Raw genomic sequence first — 12,033 nt, forward strand, 5'->3', positions numbered from 1 at the left:
TTTGCAATATTGTTCAATTGAAGTTTTCTTGCTTTTGTGCAATATTGTGCAATTAAAAATTTATTGCTTTTACGCAATACTCGCCAATTGAAGATTTTCTACTAATGCACAATTCTTCATATAGTAATTCACTCATCATGTTTGGTGTGTATTTCCTGCTAAATAACTATGTTTTACTTTTATATATAATTCCGAAATAATCAATGGAAAAATGGAAACAAAACAAAATCATTAATCACCCCCCAAAATCAATCCCAGCTTTCCCTTTGTGATATCGTACCTTACAGTACAATTTCAGAGAGATCCATACACTTAAGCACATGTTGTTGGCTGGAAACTAGAAAAGTCTTGTTTTAGCCCCTTTCTAATCCCTAATTCCTAAACGTATAATGGAATTATCCCCAATATTCAATCCTAGCCTTCTCTTTGTTTTACCTTGTTGTACAATTTCAGAAAGATCCAGACACTTACACACAAGTTATTGCCTGGAAACTTTAAAAATGTTTATATGTGCCATTTTTTTTATCCATAATTCCTAAACTATTTGTGGTTACAAACCTTTGTGTTTAAATTTCATAGATTTCAAGTCGCTTATAAAAAAGTTATTGCCCGGTGTAGTATATTATGTTTATTTGGTTTTGTGGTAGTTAGTCATAGTAATAGACATTGTAATAGTTTCTTTCCCTTTTCTTTATAGACTCCTGTAATCATGAATGATGGTTTGGATTTAAGTTGATAAATAAATCATGTATCTACTTGAGAACTCTTTTGAATGATTATTAACTACACTACAGTTTTATCAACTTAAATCATCATGCATAAATACCTCAGACCTAAACGATTGGATGCCAATCCTGATTCACCTACAGCAGCAAAAGAATGGTTTCACTGGAAACGAACTTTTACAAACTTTTTAACCTCTGCCGGAGAAGAAGCTCCAGACAAACTAATAATGTTGATCAATTTTGTTTCGCCGCGTGTATATGAGTATATTTGTGAATGTGAAACTTACGATACCGCTATATCACTGTTTAATAGAAGCTGTGTATGTTCGACCAAAAAACGAGGTTCTGGCTAGGCACTTGTTGATAACACGCAGACAACAGACAGGTGAGACACTTGACCAGTTTCTACAAGAGCTTAAAGTATTGGCAAAGGATTGTAACTTTCAACCAGTGACGGCCGATAAATACAAGGAAGAATACACAAGGGACGCCTTTATAAATGGACTTTGCTCACAAATTGTTCGACAACGTTTGTTGGAAAATAAAACTCTTGACCTTAAGACAATGTTTGATCAGGCGCGAACATTAGATCTAGCTCAACGCAGTAATGAAGTGTATGTTCAGCCATTTTCTGTGACAGCCGCGATTGGACAAAAATCAGATGAAAGTGTTCCAGATAGCACAACAAAACTTCAATTCGTTACTGAAGAAGACAAGCTTACAGCAGCTGCTGCACAACGACCCGGAAGTAAACAAAAGTGCTTCTTTTGTGGAAATAATGCTCACGCGAGACGTTTTTGTCCGGCAAAGGATGCCTCTTGTCATAACTGTAGTAAGAAAGGACACTTTTCGAAAGTGTGTAAATCTAATACAACAAGTACTGGGACATCTGCCTCTTGTACTCCCATATTAGCAACCGTGACTGCTGCATCTCCGCAATGTTTAAAGAAAGCGGTAATAAATGTGCGCGTGAATGAACGTCCGTGCAAAGCCTTGATAGACACGGGTAGTTCTGAAAGTTTCATTGACAGACAATTTGCAAAATTAATGTCAGTAAATATAAATGACGCTACCGGAAGTGTATCGATGGCATCCAGTGCTCTCAGTAGTCCTATAGTAGGAATTTGCAAAGTAAACTTAAACATTGATGGACATTTCTATCGGAATATGCAGTTGTCTGTCCTCAATAAACTCTGTTGTGACATTATCTTGGGACAGGACTTCATGAAAAGACACGACAGTATAGAAATAAGTTTCGGTGGAAGCAGACCAGCCGTAGAAATTAATGACTCAAATACAGTTTGTGGTTTAGCTGCTTCAAGTGTTGATCCCCAAGAAATATTTGCCACCTTGACAAGTGAATGCCGACCTATTGCTACAAAATCAAGGAAGTACAGTGCAGTCGATAGAGAATTCATAGAAAAGGAGACAACAAGATTACTTACCGAAGGTATAATTGAGCCTTGTATGTCACCATGGAGAGCTCAAGTTTTAGTAACTTCAAATGAAAGGCACAAGAAAAGATTAGTAATCGATTACTCTCAAACTATAAACAGATTTACTGAACTTGATGCTTATCCGTTTCCTAACATTAATCAAATGGTCTCAGATATCGCCAAATACAAGGTATACAGTACGCTTGATTTACGTAGTGCCTATCAACAAATTCCGTTACCTGAACATGAAAAGAAGTATACAGCTTTTGAAGCCAATGGCAGTTTGTATCAATTTCGGCGAGTCCCCTTTGGCGTTACGAACGGAGTTGCTTGTTTTCAAAGGGTAATTGACCGTCTAGTGGCCGAAAACAAATTAGAAGCAGTATTTGTGTATATTGATAATATCACAATAGGCGGAATGGACCAAACCGAACATGACGAAAACTTACGTAGATTTCTTGATGTTGCCGACAAACATATGCATCAGCTAACATTTAATGAGGACAAATGTGTGTACTCTGTCAAGTCAGTTGATCTACTTGGATATACCATCAGTCAAGGTGTTTTACGACCTGACCCTGATCGAATGAAGCCGCTAAGGGAACTCCCTGTTCCCCACAGTCCTAAATCAGTGAAAAGAGCCATGGGAATGTTTTCGTATTATAGTCAATGGATACCAAGATTCTCAGACAAAATCAAACCTTTAGCTAACGCTACTTCTTTTCCGTTAGACTCTATTGCAGTGAAAGCATTCGATGATTTGAAATCCGATCTTGAAAACGCAAGCATAAGTGCAATTGATGAAGCTATTCCTTTTGTCGTAGAAACCGATGCGTCAGATTCTGCAGTAGCCGGAAGTCTCAATCAGGATGGAAGGCCTGTTGCTTTCTTTTCGAGAACTTTAAATGCTCATGAATTAGGACACTCATCTGTAGAAAAGGAAGCATGTGCCATTATAGATGCGGTTCGCAAATGGAGACACTTAATTAGTGGGAAACATTTCACTCTTGTCACTGATCAGGAAGCAGTTTCTTATATGTTTGATTCAAAGAAGCACGGTAAAGTGAAAAATGACAAAATAATTCGATGGAGAACTGAATTGAGCTGTTACAGCTATGACATAAAATATCGTCCTGGACAAGACAATGCATCAGCCGATTGTTTTTCTCGAGCTTACTGCTCATCCATCAGCTCCGATTCTTTTTCTGAACTACACAGTGCACTTTGCCATCCGGGCATCAATAGACTTCTTCACTTCGTCCGTTCAAAGAACTTACCTTTCTCAGTTGATGACGTCAAGAGAACAATCAAACAGTGTGAGATTTGTGCAAAAGTAAAACCTCAGTATGCTAAACCGAATGCATCACCTCTTGTGAAAGCTACACAACCATTTGAACGCTTAAGCATGGATTTTAAAGGACCACTGCCGTCTGTTAGTACAAAGAAGTATATTCTTACCGTTGTTGACGAATACTCAAGATTCCCGTTTGCCTTTCATTGTTCCGATATGACAAGCGCAACAGTTATTCAGTGTTTACGACAGTTATTTGCTCTTTTTGGTATGCCTGCTTATATTCACTCGGACCGTGGTCAATCTTTCATGAGTGCCGAACTCAAAACTTTTCTACAATCGCAGAGCAATGGGCAATGTGAACGCTATAACGGTATCATCTGGAAAGCCGTGACACTAGCATTAGAATCTTTGGGACTTAAAGAGACGCAGTGGGAGAGTGTATTGCCAGATGCACTGTATTCTGTTCGCAGTTTGTTATGTACATCAATAAACTGTACTCCACATGAAAGGTTTTTCAACTTTACAAGAAGATCATCATCTGGCCAATCTATTCCGTCGTGGTTAGCCAATCCTGGACCAATTTTAATGAAAAAGCATGTGCGTGCGACTAAATATGATCCTCTCGTCGAGGAAGTAGATCTTTTGGAAGCTAATCCAACTTATGCTGATGTTAGATTGCCTGATGGACGCGAAACTACTGTATCAGTCCGACATCTAGCACCAAGAGGACAATCAATAAGCAATGACAATATTGATCATTCTGTTTTGAACGATCATACAACTATGGACATTTCCGAAACCGATGTTGAAAATACAACACAGGAAGCTACCAACAACACGGACAACACTATGGAAACATCTCCCGTTATTAGACGTTCTCCACGTGAAGTTAAGAAACCATCTAGATTTGGATTTGACGATTAACTGAAATTTTTAATTGAACTATTGTGTTGACTTTTAGAGGGGGTGAATGTAGTATATTATGTTTATTTGGTTTTGTGGTAGTTAGTCATAGTAATAGACATTGTAATAGTTTCTTTCCCTTTTCTTTATAGACTCCTTTAATCATGAATGATGGTTTGGATTTAAGGTGATAAATAAATCATGTATCTACTTGAGAACTCTTTTGAATGATTATTAACTACACTACACCCGGAAACCAAATGACTTCGGACTACGCTGACGCTGACGCCGACGACGACGACATGCTACAAATTAACGACCGCTGTTTCTGTTTCAACATAACAACAAAGTCTGAAGTGCCGGTATGAATTCTAGTATTGAAAAAAGTGAAAATTGCATGACATTCACACGCAGTTAATGACTCATCATAGATACCAGGATAGAAAGTGTGCAATTTTGTGTCAAATACAGCTAATGTAATCTATTCATCTGGTGGTAGAATATCCTTAGTAAACTTGGGAAAACTAGCTTTTGAATCTTGAATGTAGTATTTATGCATTCTCTGCATCGAGTAATTTTACTTAAGCGTATAAATATATCATACTTCTGGCCGTTTAGTAGTGGCACTTGCAAGTTACATGGACAGGCAGAGAGGAGGACGGACTGACAAATAGAAAGGTTAGTCCTTTATACATTTACTCTAAAAAAAAAAGAAAAAAGGTAATTGATATAATAAAATATAATTTTTACTCAAGATATTCTCTTTAAAGATTTTATAATTTTCAATTATCTTTATTCGGTGCATAAATTATATTAGGTTATAAATAATTAGAACTTTTATTATATAAAATGAAAGAATATAACTTTCCGCTGCTGATTTGACATTTTCCCTACGGATGAGAAACATTAATTTGACTTTCAATGTATGATATGTCATTCAAATATTATTTGAGTAGGCCATTGAGACATACCTTATTTATGAAATACAATATTGTACAAATTGTTCTAACATAAAGGATCAAACAAAGCTGATATGGGATGGTTTTGTTTTTCATGTTGTATTTTCCAATTTAATATAAAAAAAAAGAAGATGTGGTATGATTGCCAATGAGAAAACTCTCTACAAGAGACCAAAATGACACAGAAATTACCGCATAGTTAGCTATAAAAGGCCGAGGAATGACAATGTACAGGATGTAAAACAATTCAAACGAGAAAACTAACGGCCTTATTTATGTACAAAAAAATGAACGAAAACCAAATATGTAACACATAAACAAACGAAACCACTGAATTACAGACTCCTGACGTGGGACATGCACATACATACAGAATGCGGCGGGGTTAAACATGTAAGCGGGATCCCAACTAGCCTAGGACAGTGATATAACAGTACAACATTAGAACGAACTATAAAAATCAGTTGAAACAGGCTTAACTCATCAGATGGAAAAAATATAAGTAAAATCATTTATTTTCTCTTTGTTATGTTTTGCCATAGAATATTCTTTAACTTTTCAATTTTATTTGTCATGATTGTTTTTCTAGTTTAAGAAACTTTAAGGTTCAAGTTGACATGACGAAAGTTTTTCGTTTTCCTTTAACTAAACCTGTTAAATGCTGTTTCTATCTTCAAACTGTTTTTAGAGGGCGGGGGAGAGGTTGACACGAACTTCCAAACCTGAATACCAAACAACGACGCTTGCATATTAGTTAAATAAAATACAAATAGGGCATTCATAGGCATATTTTTCCGTGTTGGCTCAGTGGCTGTTTCCATAATATTTTCATGTTTTTTGAAAATTGCGAGTTTCTGTTGGCACACGTTCAAATGTTAACATTCCATATTGCAACACTTAGTCAGCCATGAAATTAAAACTCTTGTACTAACCATTACAATACAACAATGAATTGCTTCATCCAAATATGACCAAAACACCATCGTATGGGAAATCAATTGTTTCTCCTATCTGATGCATCAAGTCCTTGCAAGAATAGATTATGTAAAGTAGTTTTAATTAACCAGGTTTAATCTACCATTTTCTACATAAGAAAATGCCTGCAGGAATATGACAGTTGTTATCCATTCCTTTGATGTATTGTAGCTTTTGATTTTGCCATTTGATTGGGGACTTTCCGTTTTGAATTTGAGTTCAGTATTTTTGTGATTTAATTTAATACTGGTGTTCTGTCGTATTTAATGAAAGTGGTCCGTTATAATTCTGTTGTTTAGATGTTGTAAAGTACTATTCTATTACTAGTATTTGTATGTGTGAGACTGTCTTGGAGTGTTCTTTTGTTTATGTGTACTGTTTTCCTGTCACGTTATGTTGTCATTTTAGCAGTATTTTAACATTGGCATACAAGAGGGAGGAAGTTTGGCTATCCATACGACCAGGTTCAACCCATATTTTTTTCTTTAAATGTACTTACCAAATCAGGAATATGGAATTTGTAATTAAATAGTTAATTTATATATGCGTTGACGTGTGTTCTTGTGAAAGTTCGGTGTGTCTGTTGTTCCATTGTATTCCTCTTATAGTTGATGTGCTTCCCTTGGTTTTAGTTTGTAACCATAATTGATTGATGCCTATTGAACGGCTGAATACTACTGTTGCCTTTATTGAGGTCTCCTCGGAAGCTGGAACTTAACCAACAAGACAAAAAAAATCAAAAATTACAACATATACATAACATACATACAAGAGGGTTTGGATGGGGTTAAATGATTAAAGAATAATGCCCTTTGAAATGAAGATTAGAGAATAACGGGCAAAAAAATGAAGAATAAAGAAAAAAGGGGTTAACTTTTTGAAGATTATAGAAAAAAGGGGTTAATTTTTTAAAGATTAGAGAAAAAAGGAGTGAAAATTAAATGTTTACAGAATAACAGAAACCACCCCCACCCCCAATCCAGACCCTCGTACAAAATAACAAGATAAAAAATATCAGCATTGATTATTACACTGGTGATGAACCTTCACATTTATCATTTTGAAGAGCTTTCAATGGTATTTTCCATATCTTGCTTTATATTGCAAAGGGCCATAATATAATATAATTTACCTAAACATAAGCCAACGTTCTAGTTTTCTAAACTTTATCAAGCGTCACTAATGAGTCTTTTATAGACGAAACGAGCGTCTGACGTAAATATAAGTTTTTTTTAATCCTGTTATCTATGATGAGTTTATTTAAAATGGAACTTTTATTAACATTGCTATTTCATGTTACTACAAAATAGCAGACCTGTGTGTTGACTAAACGTCCATCAGTACTGACATCGTCCATTTAGTTATCTGATCAAGGATTCCAGGCCTATGTTTTGGTACGCCAGATAACAGTTGGAAGGAGCATATGCAAGAGTGCTTAGAAAAGTAAACATTCTAGTAATTTACATAATAAGAACATGTTTAATTCGTATGATACTAGAAAATAACATAAGGTTGATCTGTTCTTTATCAAAACACTGAGTATTTTGTCAAGTCATTGATATTGTGCCTCTCTTATAATCTTATTACATATACGTTTTGCCTTCATTGATCTTAATATATAATGTTTGCTAGGTCCCTTACGACATATAGCTTCCTATTCATCATATATCTAAATAATGATACATCCTAGTGTAAAAGATATTTGGTTTTGAACTCTTTTAAATGTCGTTACTATTCATAGCTAAACTATATTGACGTACGTATTTACACCTCTATGGCCTTAAAATGTTTAAAATAAAAAGAATATATAGGTCTTGATAAGACAGAAAACATGCTTCAACAAATTAAATACTGAAGTCAGTTACCTTTTGAATTAAACGTCTTCATCTTTTTATATAAGCTTTAGATTTCAAATGTTTTGGTATCGAGCATAACTGAAGTGACATAAATTGTCGAAATGCGCATCTAGTGCAGGAAACTTTGTACCGTTAATGTTATTACAGTATGCTGAAAGATTTTTTTTGTCAATCCATCGGCTCTGTTTCTAGTCTTAAAAATCAACAAAATAAGACCTGTTTTCATTGAACTGCCGTGGACAAGTAAAATTGTCCACTATTTGTAACATTATGAAAAGAACCCTAATTTGTCATGTATGTACATTTTAAGGGAAAAGCCTATTTTCTACCTAGTAATTATTCCAGCTATATTAATTTTCAAAATCAGTCAATAAATCCTAGTCTTAAATTTTAGCTGGAAATAGGTGCCATATTGGAGCCTTATAGTGACTTATAGGTCCAATGGGCCGGGTGTACAAACATTGTATTGACGAATATTATTATTATACGCACTATAATAAACAAATTCGTATTCGTATAGAACCTACTCTACCTATAACTACCATTTTCTACATAATAAAACGCCTGTACCAAGTCATGATTATGACAGCTGTTAACCATATGAACCATTTATTGGCTGTGTTTACATTGGTGGTAAGCGGCTGTCCTTAATCTCCGTCACGTACGGCTCAATATGGCAGATGACAGTACCGATTGGAATTTATAATTCCTAATTACTTTTGATCAAAAGCATTGTTGGTCGAGGAAATTGATAAATGTCTGTATAATATGTGGGACAACATGAATATCAAGCGTTCTGGGGAAAGAATATCGAAATAAGGATGTTATACGACGTTAAAAATTCAAGACGTTGTATATAACTTAACAGGTAGTCGTTCGTAACGTAAAGTTTTCATATAGAACGGCTGTTCGTAAAATTGAAAGATCAAAAATAAGCATAATGTGAACATCATCTATATAGCTTTATAATATGCATATTGAAAAAAAAGTTCTATTATATCAAACAAAATGTACGCATTGGGATGTTGTATTGAAATTTTATTTGACAAGTAATAAAAAGACATTTTACTGAATAAAACATTAGCACTTTTAATAGAGATGTGAGAGATAATACGGATGGCAAACATTGCCGTCCCAATAGACGTCTAGAAATAGATATTATACAAAAGTACAAATTTCGATTTGACGCTATATATATTTATGCCATGTAAAACCTGTTCTTTTTATTAGTGTGTACTTTGATAATGAATAAAGTCATATAAAATAAAATTCAAAAGATAAAGAATCGCCATAACGCGATATTTGTTATTTGTTTTTTCATTATAAATAATTGTGCATCTGTGGTTTTAATTCTATAAAACTCCGACTAGAAGCAACCCACATATAATCATTCATTGGACAAAAGAAACATCCTACAGAAAAAAAAAAACAAAGAATATCTATAGAATAATCAACAAATTGTAGGATTTGACTATGGAAAAATTTTCAACGATGGCCCGATTAACACATTAATTCACAAATACGTGTAGCGCATGAGTTATTTGTCGGTTTTGTCAGTTTTGTTAAGTCACGAGCAACGTAGTTATATTTTGATCATGCATATGGTGTCTGTAAAAAAAAATAAAAAAACATGAACGCTAAAAGCAAAACATTTGAAATCCGAGGAAAATATAAGTACCGAAACATTACCACTGCTACAAATAGACGAAACGCGCGTCTGGCGTACTAAATTATAATCCTTGTACCTTTGATAACTAATTACAGTAAACTGCAAGTCAACAGGGAAAATCATCAGCATACTTTCCATCGAAAAAGCGCGTTAAAAATGCCATACTGTATTTTCAGACAAATTAATGTTGTAACAAACTAGATGCAAACATCTTTGACATTTCAAAAAGGCCGGAAATGTCTTTATCAAACTTCTTTAGTCGTAAATTGGAAAAATATCAAAAAGTGTATAAAAGTACAATTATCATCAGATACCAGGGAAATAGTTTGTTACCCTGCTGTTTTACTCTTTGAAACTTTTTTTTAGTTCCTTTGAATACCTCTGACAGAGATGACAACATCTGAAAATTTGTAAATTGTTTAAGATATTTTTGGGATTTCTTGACTACAAAGGCCAAAATTTGGACTACAAAAGACAAAATTCTGGACTTCATAAGGCAAAATTCTGGACTACAAAAGGCAATATTCATGACAATTTACAGCTCCTATACAAAAAGTTACTTATGCAAATTCTTTCGTTACATATTAATGTTGCTGATCCTGTTGTGTATTTGCTATCTGGTTTACTACCCATAGAAGCAAAAATACATCTGAAAATCCTTATAATGTTTGGAAATATTACAAGGGCAAATAAAAAATCATCTGAGTCGAAGCTAGCAGAAAGACAACTACAGATTACAATGGATTAAAAGCATGGATAGTAACAGCTGGTTCATAGATATGAAAAATAGTTGTATCAAACATGATTTAGAAAATTCATTATTAGTACTTTATAATGAACCGCCAAAAGGAAAATTATGGAAGAAAATGACTACCACAGCAGTAAATAAATATTGGACAAGAATCAACGAAGAAATAATGTACTACTCCAGCAAGAAAAACATTCAGACATCATCATTTAAAGTTGGAAAAATTCATCCTTTGGCCTTTGCGAATAGAACTAATCAGAATAGAACTAATCAAAAAGTTATCAAGAGAATTCCAATTAGAATATAAATTGCAACCGGGACCTTTATTCTACAGACAAATAGAGCAGCTTTCAATCAAAACAACGTTGATAATATATGTAAATTATGTGACCAGGCTGAAAAAACACTATCAAACTTTTAGCTGAGTTGTAAAGCCCTAGACCAAATTCGAACACCAGGACAATGTACTGAAAAACATTATATGTAAATGTAGTGAGCTTCCTGCTTTGCAATTTACTAATATACAGTTAGACATTTTGCAATTAATTATTAATCCATTCCACTATGCTAGCAGTGGTGAGTCAGAAATTGATATAAGCTGTAAAATAGAACATCTGCGTAGGCAATTAGCATATAACTTGCACAATACGAGATATGAAATACTTTCAAAAATAGACTTGGAGTAGCAGGAGTAAAATGAACTTTAAAGTCAATTAGACAGGTCGCATAGAGTGTTTGCAGATCGCCTAGGATAAATCTTATAAAATAAAAATTTTAAATTCCTATTTTAATAATATAGAGACAATTTTTATCTTTAACATAAACAAGCATAAATTAATATCTTTATTGAAACTGTGAACTGTGTACATAATGCTTAAAGTGTAAATATATTGCGGTGGTGGAATTATTTTATTCTTTTACTCCATATACGGAGGTGTGTCTATATTGTCAGAAATTCATTGGATACAGATACAGATGACATCCCTTCATGATGTTCGAAATACTGATTTGGAAAATTTTGGACTGCAACTAGAAAATGAGGATATATTGCCACTGAAGGACATCACAAGTATTATTGCAATGTTTCTTAACTTGCAGAGAGAGGGTTACTCTCCGTACAAAAGGTATCTAATTTGATTTCAACATTCTGACGGGTCGTGGCTATGTGCCTTTATATTCTGAACAGCCAAACCGGACAACCGTGGAAAGACCTAAATTCCGTTAAAACCTGTTCTAGGGCCGTGTTAACATTGTAATAAACTTTCTTTTCTATTTTAATGGACATGATTTTGAGTTCATGTAAAGGACACCCTTTAACAAAAATACATGTTTTGCAGTGTTCATTTATTTGTCTTTGTAAATTAGTTTATACCTTTAATGATTGTTCTTTTTTTTTTGGTAATATCCTTTAGGCGTGGCTATGTACTTATGTATCACGTGAATGTATTGTTGTGCTGTGGTAATTTTT

Source organism: Mytilus edulis, chromosome 8 (genome assembly GCF_963676685.1).
Source record: "Mytilus edulis chromosome 8, xbMytEdul2.2, whole genome shotgun sequence".
NCBI lineage: Eukaryota > Metazoa > Mollusca > Bivalvia > Mytilida > Mytilidae > Mytilus > Mytilus edulis.